This window comes from Sapajus apella, unplaced genomic scaffold (assembly GCF_009761245.1).
Source record: "Sapajus apella isolate SASKATOON/1434 unplaced genomic scaffold, GSC_monkey_1.0 scaffold2, whole genome shotgun sequence".
NCBI classification, from domain to species: domain Eukaryota; kingdom Metazoa; phylum Chordata; class Mammalia; order Primates; family Cebidae; genus Sapajus; species Sapajus apella.
In genome coordinates this window covers 58,493,258-58,499,883 of record NW_022436942.1, presented here as the reverse complement: position 1 = coordinate 58,499,883, position 6,626 = coordinate 58,493,258, and the positions used below count along the sequence as shown (strand labels likewise).

General features: G+C 39.4%; 1 pseudogene; it reads left to right on the top strand.

Moving 5' to 3' along the window:
- Positions 1 to 1,011: 1,011 nt before the first annotated feature.
- Positions 1,012 to 5,238, top strand: LOC116565256 (annotated as a pseudogene).
- Positions 5,239 to 6,626: the final 1,388 nt, after the last annotated feature.

The following is a 6,626-nucleotide window of genomic DNA, read 5'->3' as shown; positions in this document are numbered from 1 at the left end:
ATATTTTACATGGAAGCAGGAGAGGGAGAGTCAGTGGGGAAGTGCCACACTTTAAAACCATCAGATCTCATGAGAACTCACTGTCATGAGAACAGCAAGGGAGAGATCCACTCCCATTATCAAATCATCTCCCACCAGGTTTCTCCTCTGACAGTGGGGGTTATAATTTGAGATGAGATTTGGGTGGGGACACAGAGCCAAACCATATCACTGTCCACTGCTGAAAGTGGGATATTGTATTGAGGTCTATGTCTCTCTTTAGCTCTAATAATATTTACTTTATATATCTGGGTGCTCCAGTGTTGGATGCATATATATTATAATTATTATTATATCTTCTAGCTGAATTGACTCCTTTATCGTTATATAGTGACTCTTTTTGTCTAATTATAGCTTTTGTCTTGAGATCTGTTTTATCTGATGTAAGTATACTACTCCTGCTCTTTTTCAGTTTCATGTTGATATGCAATGTTTTTTCTATCCTTTTATTTTCAGTGTGTCTGAAAATTTATGTGTCTTTATACGTCAAGTATGTTTCTTGTAAGCAACAGATCATTGGGTCTTGTTTTGTTTTAGTTTTTGTTGTTTTGAGATTGAGTCTCACTCTGACGCCCAGGCTAAAGTGCAGTGGCATGATCTTGGCTCACTGCAACTTCCACCTCCTGGGTTCAAGCAATTCTCCTGCCTTAGCCTCCTGAGTAGCTGGGATTATAGATGCCCACCACCACACTTGGCTAATTTTTGTATTTTTAGTATAGAGGGGGGTTTCAGCATGTGGGTCAGGCTAGTTTTGAACTCCAGATGTCAAGTGACCTGCCTACCTTGGCCTCCCAAAGTGCTGGGACTACAGATGTGAACCACCATGCCTGGCCTGGATCTTGTTTTTTAAAAATTCATTCAGTTATTCTCTTTTTATTGGAGAGTTTAGTCCATTTACCTTCAATATTTTTCTTGATAAGTAAGGACTTACTCCTGCCATTTTGTTATTTGTTTTCTGCTTGTTTATGTGATCCACCCTCCTCAGCCTCCCAAAGTGCCAGAAGTTTTCTAAAACCAGCAGTCTTCATTTCCTCACATTCTTATTCATTATTTTCAATTTCATTCTGATGCACTGAGATTATGCCAATCACCACCATACAACTGAAACGACTTCTGTCATCATCAACCTCCCTGTTGCCAAATCTAATGAAAATGTGCATATTATCACCTTATTAGACTATTTAGTTTTTGACACAACTGTTTATTCTTTTCTTGCTCTTGGCTTCCATGACTCTAAAACTCTGTTGGTTTTCCTCTTAATTTGTTGCCTGTTTCCTTTCAGTCTCCTTTATTTTCTTTTTCTCTAACCTTTAAGCGCTGAGATTTACTTTCTTTTTCTTTCCTTTGATAATAGCCATTTCCCTATGGCCTTAAGTATTGTACATATGCCAAAACTTCCAAAAATATGTCTCCAGATCAGACCTATTCTGTACTCTGTCTTTACTTGGAAGTCTCACAGGCATCTGATACTTAAAATGTTCAAATTAGAGCTCTTGGTCCCCTTCTCCCATCTCGTTTCTCGAGCTGCAGCCTGTTAATTTTTTGTTCCTTACCTTTTTAGTAAGTGGCACTACCATCCACACAGCCAAAAGCTTGGCTCCTTGATTCTACCATTTCCCTCAACTCATCCTCATACAGCTGCAATCCTTCAGCTTGTCTTATTGCATCTCTCTACATGTATTTACAATTTATCAATATCTCTTCATTTTCACACTCCTTCCTAGTATAAATAATATAATTTGTCACCTTCAGTAGCATCCTGACTTCTACCCTTGCCTTGCTCTCATCTGCCTTTTTAAAGGGAAATCAAATTTCTACATGCACCAGAAGACAGTGGTACTCTTTCTTGGCTTAATGCAGCCATGGCTTGTAGTCCCAAGAAGCATTTAAAGCAAGTAGCAGCATCAAAGCATTGGATGCTGTATAAACTGACCAGTACGTTTGCCCCTTGTCCATCCACGGTCCCCACAAGTTGAAAGAGTGTCTCCCCCTTATAATCTTCCTGAGGAACAGACTTAAGTATGCCCTAACAGGAGATGAAACAAAGAAGATTTGCATGCAGTGGTTCATTAAGATCGATGGCAAGGTCTGAAGTGATATAACCTACCCTGCTGGATTCATGGATGTCATCAGCATTGACAAGATGGGTGAGAATTTCTGTCTGATCTATGACACTAAGAGTTGCTTTGCTGTACAGCATATTACACCTGAGAAGGCCAAGTACAAGTTGTGTAAAGTGAGAAAAATCTTTGTGGGCACAAAAGGAATCCCTCATTTGATGACTCATGATGCTTGCACTATCTGCTACCCTGATCCCCTCATCAAGGTGAATGATACCATTCAGATTGATTTGGAGACTGGCAAGATTACTGATTTCATCAAGTTCAACACTGGTAACCTGTGTATGGTTACTGGAGGTGCTAATCTGGGAAGAATTGGTGTGATCATCAACAGAGAGAGTCACCTTGGATCTTTTGACATGGTTTATGTGAAAGATGCCAATGGCAACAGCTTTGCTACTTGACTTTCCAACATTTTTATTATTGGCAAGGGCAACAAACCATGGATTTCTCTTCCCCTAAGAAAGGGTATCTGCCTCACCATTGCTGAAGAGAGAGACAAAAGACTAGTGGCCAAACAGAGCAGTGGGTGAAAGCACTGGGTGACAACATTAGATCATTGTACATAATTAAAAATAATATGGCATGATTAAAAAAAAGAAACCAATATGATCTTATCAAAATAGAATGAGATATGTTACTCTTATACTTAAAACACTAGTAATGTTCAATATGCCTAAAATTCCAAATCCCTAACTGCCACACAAGGCTCATCTAACTCCTTCCTAATCTATGTTATGCTTATTTCTACTCTAGCCCTAAGGAAATGCTCACACCATTTCTTCTGTCTGGTGTGCTCTTCTCTCAACTCTTTGCCTGTTTAAATAGTTTTTAGTTTTCAGATCCTAGCTTAAATGTAATTTATTTAGTTTTTAATGTAATTTGCAGGTGTACTTCAAAACAAAACAATCAGATTTAACTTTGTGTTATTGGATTCATTGATCACTATCAGTTATTTCATAACACAACTTCTTTTTGAGTTGTCTTATTCTTCTCTCAGTTATCTATAATATTTTTAAGAAAAATTTTCAAGAAAGGTATATGGGTGGTATAGTTTCTAAGTATGTTTATTTCTGAGGATGTGCCCTCATAAAAAAATGATAGATTTGCTGGATTTTTAAATTTTCAAGTTACAATATGTTCTTCCTCTCATAGAAGTACAGTCAATTACCTACCCAGCAGCCATTTCTCCTTCTTTCTTATTAAGAAAACTCTGATTTTGTTTGGACAGTCCACACTTCTCTACCCAGACATGTATTTTAAATCAATTGCTTTCCCCTTAATAGTGATTGGCTTTGGAATGGGCATGTGACACAACTCTAGCCAGTGAGATCTTTTTTCTTATTCTGCTCAATATTGTCATGTATGTTTGTAATGCCTGGAACTGTAGGACCAATTCATGAACAAGAGGATGAGTAACTCAGGATAAACTAATCTCCTGAGCCTGGCAAAGCAGAAAAATGGAAGAAACCTAGGGCTAAGCCACTGAATTAACCAATCTCAGATCCAACTTAGAAATTCTTCTGTGAAATAATAAATCTGCCTTATTGTTTATACTAGTTATAGTTTTCTATTTCTTAGGGCTAAGAATCTTCCAATGCACACCTTTTATATATTTTATGTTTTATAGTTTTAAAATACGCTTTGTTGCTTCTTTAGTGAAATATGAGACGAGCATGGTTCTTGTTTCCTTACATGTAGTCTGTTTTTGTTGACTGATTGCTAGCAATATTTTAAAAACCAAAAGTTTTCTTCAATTATTTCTATAATTCTTTCTTCTGCTGCCAATCTTACTTCTGCTTATATTGCTTTAAATTTAAACACTATTAAATAAACTATCAGGGCTGCCTAGTAATCCCTCTATATTCATTCTTGCAGTCTTTGAGTCAACTGCTTCATGTTTTCTCCTCCTGCTAGAAACCTTCAATACTCTTTCTTCCCTCATCTCATTCAAGCTGATGACTTTACTTATTACTTCACTGTTGATACAGTTTGGATGTGTGTCCCTGTCCAAATGTCATGCTGAAATGTAATCCCCAAAGTGGGAGGTGGGGCCTGGTAGGAGATGATTGGAGTATGGGGATGGTTTTCTCATGAATGGTTTAGCACCATCCACTTGGTGCTGTTCTCATAATAGTGCATGAGTTTTTGTGAGATCGGATTGTTTAAAAGTATGTAGCACACCATCCCACCCCTTGCTCCTGCTTTCACCATATGACATGCCTGCACCCTGTTCACCTTCTGTCTTGATTATAAGCTTCCTGAAACCTCCTTAGAAGCAGATGTTGCTGTGGTTCCTGTACAGCCTGTGGAACCAGGAACCAATTAAACCTCTTTTCTTTATAAATTACCCAATCTCGAGTATTTCTTTATAGCAATGCAACAATGGCCTAATGCAACTGTGAAAATAAAAGTAAACAAAAGAGAATTTCTACATTTTCCTATTCTGTGTCAGACATGAAGATGTGCCCACTCAGCTCTTCCTTCAATAAAAGGTTAGTTGTTCATTTGCAAAGAGTGTGCTTAGCTGCTAGTTTCCAGCAGTTAATCCCTTCAGGGTTCCCTTCTGCTTTCAAACTGATGCCATAGGCTTCTCTGGCGACCTTCAGCCAACAACTGAGCAAGGCAATGTGCAAAGATGTGTTCATTTCCACCCAAGGTGGAACTCCTCTAATGGGCAGTCTTGACTTTGGAGCTGAGCTGGCAGAGACTGTTAGGACAGCTTCATAGAAGTCTCCATTGTTGTCTGATGGCTCCAGCTGACTCTCGTGTTTTCCGTTTACAGGAGTCATTCCCCAATAGGTATTTTAGGCTCCTCACTCTGTCTTAGTATGTGCTTTCTGGGAAACTTAACCTGCAACACCTCCTAAATCTATTGGTCTAACAATATTGGGGCCTATATACATTGCCTTGCATAGGTGAGTTGTGTAGGCTGCATCTCACACCAGATAATTCCGTTTGTGATGCCTCTAAATCATTTAAGGATATTTCTCCTGAAATTGTTCCCTCTCTTCTACGTCATCAATTTTTCCCTTTCTGTGGAATTATTTTTTCCAGCATACAAACGTGTTGTAAAATGTATCATATCCCCCCTCCAAAAAAACCCCCAAATTTCCTTTAACTTATATTCCCCTTCAGCTTCTGCAACATTTTTCTAGTCCTCTCTGTACAAGAACCCTTCAAAGTACTGTTTGTCTCTCTTTATCATTTCTCATTATATCTTGAACTAACTCCATTTAGGCTTTTGTCTAACTCCAATTAGGGACAAAATATGCTCTTGTCCAGTCCCCACTTTGCTTCAGTTCTCAGTCCTCATCTTACCTGACTACTCAGCAGCATTTGATGCAGTCAGTCATTTCCTCCTTTTGAAATATTTGCTTCATTTAGCTTTCAAGATCTACTTTATCCCACGCCTCTTTCTTCTCACCTCACTGGCTGTACTTCCTCATTCTCGCTCTCTTATTTTTTTTTCAGACAGAGTCTCACTCTGTTGCCCAGGCTGGAGTGTTGTGGCACCATCTTGGCTTACTGCAATCTCTCTACCTCCAGGGTTCAAGCGATTCTGTTGCCTCAGCCTCCTCAGAGGGACTACAGACACTGGCACCATGCCCGGCTAATGTTTATATTTTTAGTAGAGATGGTATTTCGCCATGTTGGCTAGGCTGGTCTAAAACTCCTGACCTCAGGTGATTTGCCCATCTTGGCCACCCAAAATGCTGCTTCCTCATTCTCTTTTAATGAATGAATTCCTGGCTGTTCCAGGACTCAATCCTAGAACTTATCTTCTCTGTCCATATTCGCTTTCATGGTGATCTTTCTGATGTCATGGATTTAAATGCCACAAATGTTTTGACTGTTACCAAATTTCCAGCCCTGACTTCTTCCCTGAACTCTAAACTCTCATATTTAACCTCCACTTGGGTATTTTCTAGTTTGTACTTCGTGTCACCAGCTCTGCCACATACAGAGAAGGAGCTTCTCAATTTTCATCTCGACTTTGAGATGAACCAATTTTCATCTCAATTTTGACAACTTGAGATGAGTCCATATCATCTAGATTTTCTTTTCTTTTTTAAAATATATTTTGAGACAGTGTCTTGCTCTGTCCAGGCTGGAGTGCAATGGCATGATCTTGGCTCACTACAACCTCCACCTTCTGGGTTCAAGTGATTCTCCTGCCTCAGCCTCCCAAGTAGTTGGGATTACAGGTGCCCGCCACCATGGCCAGATAATTTTTGTATTTTTAGTAGACATGGAGGTTTCACCATGTGGGTCAGGCTGGTTTCAAACTTCTGACCTCAAGTGATCTGCTCACCTTGGCCTCCCAAAGTGCTGGAATTTCAGGTGTGAGCCACTGTGCTCAGCCAAGATTTTTTTTTCCTTTTTTTTTTTTTGAGACAGGGTCTCACTCTGTCACCCAGGCTGAAGTGCAGTGGTGCAATCTCCTGGGTTCAAGCAGTTCTCTAT